General features: G+C 38.7%; 1 pseudogene; it reads left to right on the top strand.

Annotated features, from left to right (window-relative positions):
- Window positions 1–3,873: 3,873 nt before the first annotated feature.
- On the top strand, window positions 3,874–7,049 carry LOC143687033 (uncharacterized; annotated as a pseudogene).
- The last annotated feature ends 4,856 nt before the right edge of the window (window positions 7,050–11,905 follow it).

The raw sequence follows: 11,905 nt of genomic DNA, 5'->3' as shown, positions 1-11,905 counted from the left end.
CTTCATTTTAGATCAGACACTATATGTAAATTTCAGTCACAATTATGACAGCTAATAAATAGCTTCTCCCCAGTCGTTCAGAATCTCTTTAGAGCTGGAAAAAAGAAATACCAAAAAGAATAGTGTATTTTGGCTGTCGTGCTCACTTTATATAATGGGACCTTTTGCTCAGCCAGTTTTACCGAAAGCAAACTCTCAGCAGAAGGGCTGCTTTTTATACTGGCTACACAGTATAAATCCCTTTTTTATTTTTTTTCTTGGACTGTTTTAAGAATTATTTTCAGACATCCAGCATAATTAAATTAAATTGTGGTTTCCTAGCCTTTTTCATAAGAATTCTGAGCTTCAGGATAAAAGATCCTTTATGACGTAGAGATCCATTTTATAGGGGTGAAGATTATTCAGGATTCTCACACTTTTAGATTCTGAAATATTTATGATTTTCTTAGTATTTTTTATAAGAACCCTTAGTTAAGAGATAAATTTTTGATTGATCTGTGAATTCTTTGAGCCAGAGAAAACAACTCAAATTCAGTGACCATCTGTTGATAAATTGACATTTTGTTCTCTTTGATTCCTGCTTTAACTGTCCTTGAAAGTGGCTTCTGCAGTTAAAAATAACTGGCCCAGTCAGGAAGGAAGAAACACGTTTGAGCAGAGATAGGTAAGAGGAAGATTCCCTGTGGCCCCTCAAACTTTTATCTATTTGAACAGAGCTTCTGTATAGGATCCTTGTAAAATTTAACTTAGGTTGTAAATACAATAGAAGCAATTCTTTAAATGCTTAAAATTTGTACTGTATGTGCAGATACTTAAAATGTGGCTAGCAGAATTGACTCTCATTTTAACTGAGCAGAAAAATTAATCACCATTAATGCTAGTTGCAAATTGTTTCTAGGATGTCTCCATTTAAAAAGTGAAAAGGGATTTTATAAGGACAAACGGAGACTCTTACAACCTGAGTTCTTCCAGGTAGGAAATGTGTCTTATCCTTTCTGCACTCTAAGCACAGGACCACTGGCACAGTAAATGGACGTTCTGTAAATGGTTACTGAATAATAGATCTTATCTGTTCAACTTTGTAGAGGAATACTTCTGAGGATTTGCAAAACTTACTTTTTCTGGAAGTTAAATCATCTGTGTTCACCAAATATAAGCAGTGTAGTCTTCTGCCTAATTTTTTATTTTTTTATAGCCCTAATTACATATCAGATTTATTTCTGATTACATATACTACATCTATATAATAATAAAGGAGTTGTTCTTTTAACTGAAGTTCTCTGTCTAGGAAATGATTTCCTCCTGTGAACTTTACCTATTTTCTAAAGCAAATGTGTACTAATTATCATTACTACTTAAGATCAGGTATTTAATTGCTTTTTGCTTCCTTAGCCTTCTTTAAATGTTTGGTGACTATAACAATAGTGGAGTCCATTCACTTTGTCCCAGCTCTTTATTTTGAAATTTTTAATCCTACAAAAAGTTGTAACAACGACAAAAAATGAACACCCACATACCCCGTACTTAAATTTCCCTATTGATAACATATTACCATGTTTGCTTTATCTCAGTGTATATATATGTATATATTTTTTTTTGCTGAACCATTAAGAGTTATTTGCAGACATTCAGATACGTCACACCTAAGTACTTTAGCTTAATCCCCTATATTATTATATTTAAGAAATTAACATTAATACAGCACTATTACCTAAAATTATTATAGTCCTTATTCAGATTTCTAAAATTGTCCCAATGTCTATTATAGTAGGACCTTTATTTCCCCTAAGAGCCGGCTATTTCGTTCACATTTCTTTAATTTCCCTTTAATCTAGAACAGTTCCCTAGACATTGACGTTTTTGAAGAATCTAGGCCAGTTTTGCAGAACATCACTCAATGTGGAATTGTCTAAAGGTTTCCATGTGATTAGATTCTGATTAAACATTTTTGGCAAGAATGGTACAAGGGGCACCACATCAGGAGGCCTGCGGTATGAGTTGTCCCATCATTTGATGGTTGTTAAGTTAGATCACTTGATTAAAGCAGAGATTGCTCTTCTCTAAAAGTACCTTTTCTCTTTGTATTTCATAAGTAATCTGTGTGTATCCTTGAGACTGCATGAATATCCTACTCTGCAGTATTCTTCCTCCCTAGTAGTGGTTTTAAATTCCTTGGTAGTTTTTGCCTGAATCAGTTACTACTTTGGTGGTTGTGGTTACAAATTAAAGAATTGGAAAGGAGGGGAGTATAAATTTTAAAATGTAATGCCATGTCATATAACCACCATTCTCATCTCTTCAGTCTGCTTTCTGATCTAAAGATGAGGGATTATATACATTTTATAGCTTTGAACAGTTTTAATCACAGTGAGTTATTAAGGTGTGGTCTACATTTTTCACTTGATACTTTCACAAAAGCGTGTTTTTACATAATTAACATGTTTACAGTTTTAAAGTTTTTGAGCAAATTGAAACCCATAGATTTTAAGTGTCTTACCGGTTCCCATAGCCTAAATTATCTCCTGCAAAGCCTTTTCATATCTAAGAAAGCAGTGCACATTGTTAAAGGGGTTTTAAGTAAATGTCTGTTAAGTTTACCCAATTAGTTTTAGGTCCTATATTAAAATTACTCAACAATTCCATGAAGGTAAAATTCTAAAAAGTAGGACTTTGTTGAAATTGAAGCATAAAAATATAAGGTAACCTTGCAAATTTACACAACTAGTAAGTATCAGGATTTGAAACCAGGCAGTATAGCTCAAATAATGCTTTTAACCCCTACACTATGCTGCCACTTAGCCACTGCTAGCTATACTTTTGTTAGATTTTCAGTTATATCTATAATTTGGTGTCCGGGATTAAGAAGATAGTTTATATAGGAAAATACCTGCTTCATAGAGTCCTACATGGGATGCAGTTGAAAGGAGTACCTTGTGTGCTGGTTTGAAAGGATTCATAAACCGTTGAAAAGCAATATTTTAATCCTAGTCAATCTTGTGGGAACAACAGTTTCTTCTAATCCTTATTCAGCACTATAGGTTGGAAGCTTGATTGGGTTATCTCCATGGAGATGTGGCTCAATTGTGGTTATTAAACTTGATTAGATAGAGATGTGCCTCCACTCATTCTACCTGGTTCTTGATTAGTTTACTGGAACCCTTTAAAAGAGGAAGCATTTTGGAGAAAGCTTCAGAAAGACATAGCCGTGAGAAGCAGAGTCTACCAGCCACCAACCTTTGGAGCTAAAGAAGGGAAACGCCACCCAGGGAGTTTCATGAAGCAAGAAGCCTGGAAACTAGCAGATGCTGCCATGTTTGCCATGTGCCCTTCCAGCTGAGAGAGAAATGCAGAATGTCATTGGCCTTCTTGAACCAAGGTATCTTTCCCTGGATGCCTTGGATTGGACATTTCTATAGACTTGTTTTAATATGGACAATTTCACAGCCATAGAACTGTAAACTAGCAACTTATTAAATCGCCCTTTTTTAAAAGCCATTCCATTTCAGGTGTATTGTATTCCAGCAGGTAGCAAACTAGGACACCTTCTATTATTAAATGCCAGCATGGAAGGGATCGAATAATTGACCTCTCTGAATAATCTGCATGAAACAACTTACAGGTGAGAATATATTCAAAGAAGTTGAGAAAACTCTAATTCAGAACAACCTGAAGTAGAATTTGTTAAGATGTGTAACAGTTGATGACGGTGAAAATATGTGTGGTGAAGAGCGGGTCAAGGTGGTGGAAACAGGGAAATGCTGCTCTTTGGCGTAAATTACAGTCAATTATGGATCGTTTCTCAGAATCAAGTTAATAGTGAGATTTCAAATAAGTGAGGCCATTGTTGCTGCTTTGAATACCTCAGAAGGGAGAATGGATTTATAAGGAATAAAAAACAAGAGCTTGCTAAAAGTCAAAGAAAACAATAAAATTTCTAGCTCTAGGGCTATTCTCTTACCAAATGCAAGAACTGCTCTGATGAGAAGTCCAAGGATCACTTCAAAAGGGAGTTGAGTGAGGAGGATCATGACAGGGGTAGATCTCTAAAGAGGTACAGCAGCACTGCCAGTGTTAGCACAGTACCATGTTTTGCACCAGTACAGACTCAAGCAGGTTGAGCTCCTCTGTAGCCTCAAGCCACTTGGGAAGTTCCAGCCATCTTGCAGCTCCAGCTCCAGCTCCAGCAGCTCCTTGGGCTCTCCGAGTCCTTCTCGGTACAAACATGACAATAGGCAGTGTTCCTACTCAAACTACCCAACCAAAAGAGAGGAAAGGAAAAGGTGGGGTCCTTCCCCTAAACCCACCAGAGTGCATTTTGGGAGGCTTACTTGGAATGCGACCTAGGATCACATGGGGATATTTTCTACCTGTGGGAAAATTTAAATGATTGACATGCCTTTGGAAAAGATGCATCCCTATCTATCCACAGACTACAACTATGTTGTCTCTGAGAATGTGGATGAAGCAAGAAGGTGCTGAAACACGTGGATGCAGGACAAATAGATGGACAGGAGATGGCTGCCATAGCTGTGCTGGTCCCCTGGCATTGGCTACCCCCTAGACAGTTCAGCCCTTCAGGAGAATGCTGCCACCACTTCCCAAATAGCTTAAATCACTCTCACGGATGAGAAGATCTCACTCTTCAAGACACTGTGTACCAGCCATCCTGGTCCTCTGGCTGCTACCGCCACAGAAGTGCTGCAGCTCCAACTCCTCATGATGAAGCAGGGCTGCGGAAGCTTCTCACCCCCTATAACTTGCATCTCATCTAATTTTTGACATTTTTCTAGCCAAAAGATGATAGGTAGGAAAAGAAATCTGAACTCAAGGAGTAGGCTTCTAAGGCAGCCATTAGACATTCCATCTGAAGATGGGGTTATGCCTATAAAGATGCTGCGCCAGTTTGAATCTATTATGTACCTCAGAAAAGCCATGTTTTAACCCTGAGCCAATCTTGTGGGAGCAGCCATTTCTTTTAATCTTAATTCAATATTGTAGGGCAGAAACTGATTAAATTATCTCCACAGAGATGAGGTGACCAATTGTGGGTGTTACCTTTTGATTAGATGGAGATACAACTCTGCTCATTCAGGGTGGGTCTTGATTACTTTACTGGAGTCCTTTAAAAGAGGAAATGTTTTGGAGAGAACTTCGGAATGGCAGAATACTCAGCCAACAGAGAGAGGTAGACACTTGCAGAACAGTTGTTTCAGAGAACAGAGGCACAAATATTTGCAGATGCTTGGAGCCCAGCAGACATCACCATGAGATGTTAAGCAAGCCAGAACCTGGCGAATGCCAAGTGAAGCCAAGAGAAGCCAACCCCAGGGAAGCAAAGTTAGGAATCCCCAAAGGGGGCTGAAAGCCACGGAGCCCAGGAGCAAGGGACCAGCAGGTGCCAGCCACGTGACTGCCCACCTGACAGAGGTATTCTAGAGCCATCAGCCTTTCTTGAGTGAAGGTAAGCTCTTGTTGGTGCCTTCATTTGGATACTTTCACTTCCTTAGAACTGTAAACTTGTAACTTATTAAATTCCCCCTTTTAAAAGCTGTTCCAGTTCTGGTATATTGCATTCTAGCAGCTTGCAGACTAATACAGATGCCTTCCAGAGATTCTGGCTAGAAAGCTTGCCAATTCCCAATTTCAGAGAGAGTTAATTCAGAGGCAGAGCCAGCAAGGACAACAGGCAAAGCAGCAGGGTGGCAGTGCTGCCCTGGCCTTGAACCCATTTCTACTTTCCACAAATGACCTGGGACTAGTCTCGTGGCCTGGTCAGGCCCTTCAAGGACACAGGTGAGTGTGCAGCTTCCCTTCCATTGTTCCCATCCAGAGGCCTTCTGCTTCAAGGCCTCTCCCCATTCCTTAGTCAGAGCACCCCGAGAAGAGCCCCTCTTACCCTGTGTTAGTTGTTGTGAATAGTTCTTTAATTTTTATGTGCTCCTATATACAAGCACCCCAATCCTTCCTCCATCTAAAATTGGTGAACAACTTAAAAGCCAGCTCTCTGCAAGGTCACCACAGAGCCACCCACTGCGACTGTCAGCCATGGTGGTCCTACAGGTTCACTTTAGAGTATTCATTGCTCTTTTGGCTCTAATGGTACAGTCAGTTCTATAAATTTTCTGTTTATAACTTTAGGTTATAAACTTGAGGTTTAGTTATAAACTTGAGGTTTATAACTTTAGCACTTTAAAGAACTTCGTGATTGTAGCTTGTTGAGTAGAATGAAAGAACTGTATTGAATAAAACTAGGATAAGAAAGCAAAACAAACAAAAAAGTGAGGACCAGAAAAAGCCTGACTTGGACAAATACACAATTTTTATTATTTTGTAATTACTGTATTGTGTATAATAAAATTATATAATAATTTTTATTACTATGTAAGGTATTTAAAGATTAGAACTATTGTATTATTTGTTAGCAGGTACTTTGCAGAAAATATTTGAATCTATGGTGTGTTATCATTCACTGTTATCATCAGATCCTTGAATTGTCATCAGAAATAGAAGGTAATATCCTGATTTACCCCATAACGCAGCAGCTCAGTGGCTTAGCAATAGTAAAGTTTGATTGAAATTTTTTGAGCTCAAGGCTGAGATTTAAAATTTTCTGAGCAAGAACTACCTTCAACCACAATATTGAATACTGATGGTTTTGGAAATTAGCTTTTGCTGCAGACTTGATAATGTTTCTTAATGCTGTTTCTTAATGCATTCAGCCTAGAAAAACTTACGGCAAAACAGCACTTACACTTTAGTAATTTAATGATAGCTAGTGTTTGTGTTACAAGTAATGTCGTGCTGCTTTATATACTTCCTGTGCTATCAAAAATTAAAACCAGGAAAGGGTAAGGTATATGTTTATGTATGAGTTTTTTCTTTGTATTTATTTTTCTGGAGTGATGCACATGTTCTAAAAAATGACCATGGTGATTAATATGTGATGTAATTGTCAGCCATTGATTGTACACCTTGTATGAAATGTATGTATGTGATGATTTCTCAGTAAAAATATTAAAAAAAAAATTAAAACCAGATGCAAGACCTTTATTCCCGCACAACTTTGTAATAGATATATTTTCAGATAAATTTCAGATAAATTTTCAGATGGTTCCAGCTGTGTTTTTCAGACCTTGATGCTGGTGCAAAAGAAATTTCAGTATTTCAAAATCCATTTAACTGTGCAATTGTGGAACTTCCACCTAATCTTCAATTAGAAGTAATTTAATTATCAATATAATATTAAAAGAAAGATAGCAAGAGATAAATCGAATAGAATTCTATAATGTGATGATAGTATTTGGCAGTACTTATCTGTAAAAAGACATTTTCAGATGAAAGACATAAAATCTCATTATAGGTCAACATTAACAGATGAACATTTAAGTCAATTTTTATGATATAGAATGCTAACTCTGAATCCCAATCAAATGAAATGTTATCCTTCCCTTCATATCTGTATCACAAAAATTGTACTCTATTATTATTATATTTTGAATTTTGTCAATAAAAGTTGGCTTTCTCCCTGGTTATATAAGTAATCTACATACTCAATTTTGAGTCATACCCCAGAAAGCCTAAATACTTAATATCAGGCTCTTTACATTAAAAATTTGCCAACCTTCAATCCAAATGATCCTCAGTATATAAATGTTCATTGTTTTAACTATCACAGAAATGAAAATGTTTTAAGTTTCTCAGAGAACTCATACTGCTTCCCAGGAATGTATCTGTGGAGTCCTTGGTCCCTTTCTGAAAAATTGTCAGACATCATATGACAGTTTGGTGATGGAGAAAGTAACATGAAAGCAGAATGTGAAAATTCTAATGGGGCATTTGTTTACAAGTTTAACTTGGAAGGCAAAGCATTAGGATCACATGAGGGAAGGGCATGAATCCAGAGAAACAAACAGGGGTACAAGATTGAAAGCAGGGCGACTTGATAAGAAAGAAGAGTCAAAATATTTGATTTAGCAAGTTATCCATGACTTGAGAGAATCCAGTCAGTATTGTGAACAGAGCCAGATTGAAAGAGGGTTCACTAATAAGGTACTGCCTACATGTCTGGGAATGTGAAGGACAGACTGTATAAGAGGAAGGATTTCTTGAGGTTGCTGCCCCTCGAATCATCAAGAAGAAATTGAATTTTATTCAGAGCACCCCTTCTTGCTTGGCATTAGACAGCCTTACTTATTTACTCCTGGTTGAAGTGTCTACAAGCTTTGCAGGGAGGCTCTGGCGTGACTGAGTGTGAGGCAGAAGCCATGTGGGTTTGTGATATGTTAGTGTGGTTTGCTCAGCGAGTCATCTTTCAAACGGCAGGTTGATCCAGTTCATATGACAGCAGTATCTTTTGTGGAGGTGGAAATCTTCATGGAAACTCCTCTATCATTTGGCCATCACTCTATGGAGAGGGTGGAGAGGGATGGGTTTCAAGGGTCCTTCTAGACTGGAATGCCTCTCAAATCATGAGGCCAGAGGATCAAAACCAGGAGTTTATGCCCTAGAAATTTAAACCAGGAAAAGAAGCCCATTAAGCTTCAATCAAAAGGACATAGCAGGGAACTGCCTGAAAATGTAGAGCTGTGTTCCAGTAGCCATGTTTCTTGATGATGATTGTGTATAATGATATAGCTTTCACAATGTGACTGTGTGATTGTGAAAACCTTGTGTCTGATGCTCCTTTTATCTACGTTGTCAACAGATGAGTAGAACATATGGAATAAAATTAAATAATAAGGGGAACAAATGTTGATATAAATTTAGTTTGAAATGCCAGTGATCAATGAAAGGGAGGAATAAGGGGTATGGTATGTATAATATTTTTTCTGTTTTCATTTTATTTCTTTTTATGTTATCTTTTATTTCTTTTTCTGAATTGATGCAAATGTTCTAAGAAATGATCATGATGATGAATATGCAACTATGTGATGATATTGTGAATTATTGATTATATATGTAGAACAGAATGATTATATATTAAGAATGTTTGTGTTTCTTTGTTGTCATATTTTTAAAATTTTAAAAAAAGGACATAGCCAACTACAGTTGCAGCGCAGGGAAAAATTCTAGTTTGCTAGCTGCTGGAATGCAGTATACCAGAAACAGAATGGCTTTTAAAAAGGGGGATTTAATTAGTTACTAGTTTACAGTTCTAAGGCCATGAAAATGTCCCAACTAAAGCAGTCTATAAAAATGACCAAATAAAGGCATCAACAAGATGTTACCTTCACTCAAGAAAGGCTGATGAAATTCAGAGTTTCTCCCTCAACTGGAAAGGCACATGGCAAACACTGTGATGTCTGCTAGCTTTCTCTCCAGGCTTCTTGTTTCATGAAGCATCCCCAGGAACGTATTCCTCCTTCACCTCCAAAGTTCTTTGCTGTTGTGGGCTCTCTGTTTTGTGGATCTGTTTTGGCTCTGCTGTCTTGGAATCTCAAGCCTTTTCCTCTTTTAAAGGATTCCAGTAAACTAATCAAGACCCATGTGGAATTGCTGGGGTCACATCTCCCTCTATTCAAAAGCTAATACCAGGTGGGCCACGGTGGCTCAGCAGGCAAGAATGCTCACCTGCCATGCCAGAGGACCCGGGTTTGATTCCCGGTGCCTGCCCATGTAAAAAATAAAATAAAAAAAAAAGCTAATACCCACAATCGGGCAAGTCACGTCTCCATGGAGATAATCTAATCTCAGTCCCAACATGCAGCACTGAATACGGTTTAAGAGAAATGGTTGCTCCCACAAGACTGGATTAGAATTAAACCACTGCTTCCCTAGGGTGGTTTCCTAATCCTTTCAAGCCAGCACAAGGGCAGAAGACTGGATGAAGTCAACCAGTGAAACATCTGGGCCAATTTGGGCCTTTTATGAACAAAGGTGGGGAAGAGTTGGGTGATAGGCATGAATTAAATTTTCTGTGGAAGTATAAATTGGTACAACTTCATTAGAAGGCACTTTGGCAGTATCTATCAAAATTTAAAATTCAGATACCCTTAGGCCCAATAGTTACTAGGAATTTATATCTCAGATATTGGCGTGTGTGTCCACAGAAGTATGTACAAAGATATTAGTTTCTGTACTGTTTGTAATAGGAAACGTTTGGAAATAACGTAAATGTCCAAGTAAATGCTGGCTAAATAAATAAATATGGTACGTTCATGCAGTGGTTTACTATAGTGGTATTAAAAAAAAGAGGCAACGTGGTAGGAGTCCTTCCCAACTTTCTGGGCACATGGCGCCACTCTTCCCACTCTTCCCCCAACCCTCACCCTCAACATTAGCAAGTCCTGTTGACTCTACTTACACTATATTTCAGTTGTGCCCCTACTCTCTATTTTCTCTGCATCCATGTTACTCCAGGATTCCATCATCTCGCCCTCCCGACTGTATCAGCCCCTAACTGATCTGCCCACTTACACTCTTGCTTCTCCCCTCTCTCCATAGCAGTGAAAGTGATTTTAAAATGTAAATCCCATCTTTTCACGCAAAAGCTGTAAAAAGTTTCATTGGGAACCCTGTGGGTCAAGATTGGTGGAGTGAGATGCTTTGGGGCTCCATCCCTCTCAGAAGCTTTGAACAACCAGTAAGAACTGGTAGGAACATCTTTCTAAAAGCTCAGAGAAGAGGTCAAGGATTGCAACAACGGAGCAAGTGCTGGAAAAAGTCCACTTAAAAGTGGTAAGATCTGATGCCCTGGCTGGGCCCTGCCTGCCTGCTGGGGCCCCAGATGTAGATCCCTGGTCTTGGTCCCAGAGGGAGCAGAAGTAGACCCTGTGCACATACTGGGAGCATGTAGGTGTGCCCCAGTCTGTCTGGTGGTGGCCTGAGGGACTCACTGTTCCAGAATGTGTGGTGTGCTGAAGGCAGCTCACTGAACTGTCCTACAGAAAAGCAATGATAGTGAGCAGGCAAGTGGCTGCCTGGGGCTGCCTACTAGCTGTAGGGCATACAGAACCATGCCCAGGACCATGAGGAATCTGTTTCCTAGGGAAGAGGGGACAGTCATATCCAGGTAAATGGAATTTCTAGGGCCACACACTGCTGAGCATGCCCAAGATAAGACGCATGGACAGAAAATCAGGGAGGCCCCTAAGCTTTGGCCTGGAGCTATTCTCTAAACTTATTGTGTGGATAAACCCTGAAGGAGAGCACTCTGCTAGAAAGACTACTGGTTACCAGGGGAGAAGCAGGAGCAATGGAGAGTTAATGTAAAATGAGCGTTGGGTTTCTGTTAGGGTGAAGGAAAGTTGTGGTAAAGGCTGGTGGTGAGGATCCTGCACCGTGAATATGATGAATCCCACTGAACGGTATGCTCGGGAGGGGATGGCAGGGGAAGGCTGATGTTGTACATGTGTTTCCACAACTGAAAAAAAGCAAGGAGAAACTAAAAAGATAATGACAATTAAATGCAGTACATGATCCTGGATGGTATCTACCAACATTAATGAGAAAAAAGAAAAATTATAATATAGACTGCAAGCTTTATATCAATGTTAAATTTCTTGAACTTGTCAACTGTATTTAAGGTGATGGATTAACGTAAGTGAATATCCTCATTCGTAGGAAATGTGCATGGAACTATTATGTGTTCAAGGAATATGATGACGTATGAAACCTGCTTTTAAACATTCAAAAAATAGATTAGAGAGACAGAATAGACAGATTAAAAGGTAGAATGATTTGGCAAAGGTGGCAAACTGTTAAAATTGGTAGACCTGGGTGTTTGGGGTGGGGGTGGGGTATGTTGGAGCTCTTTGTATGGTGTTTGTATTATTTTTGCAACTGTCCTGTAAGTTTGAAATTATTAAAAAAAAAAAAAAGCTTAAATGGCTTCTCACTGCACTCTTAAGTGAGAATCTGAGCTCCTACTTTGGCCTACGAGGCCCTGTATGATTTGGTCCCTGTC

This window comes from Tamandua tetradactyla, chromosome 6 (genome assembly GCF_023851605.1).
Source record: "Tamandua tetradactyla isolate mTamTet1 chromosome 6, mTamTet1.pri, whole genome shotgun sequence".
NCBI lineage: Eukaryota > Metazoa > Chordata > Mammalia > Pilosa > Myrmecophagidae > Tamandua > Tamandua tetradactyla.
This window is presented reverse-complemented; position numbering and strand designations above follow the sequence as displayed.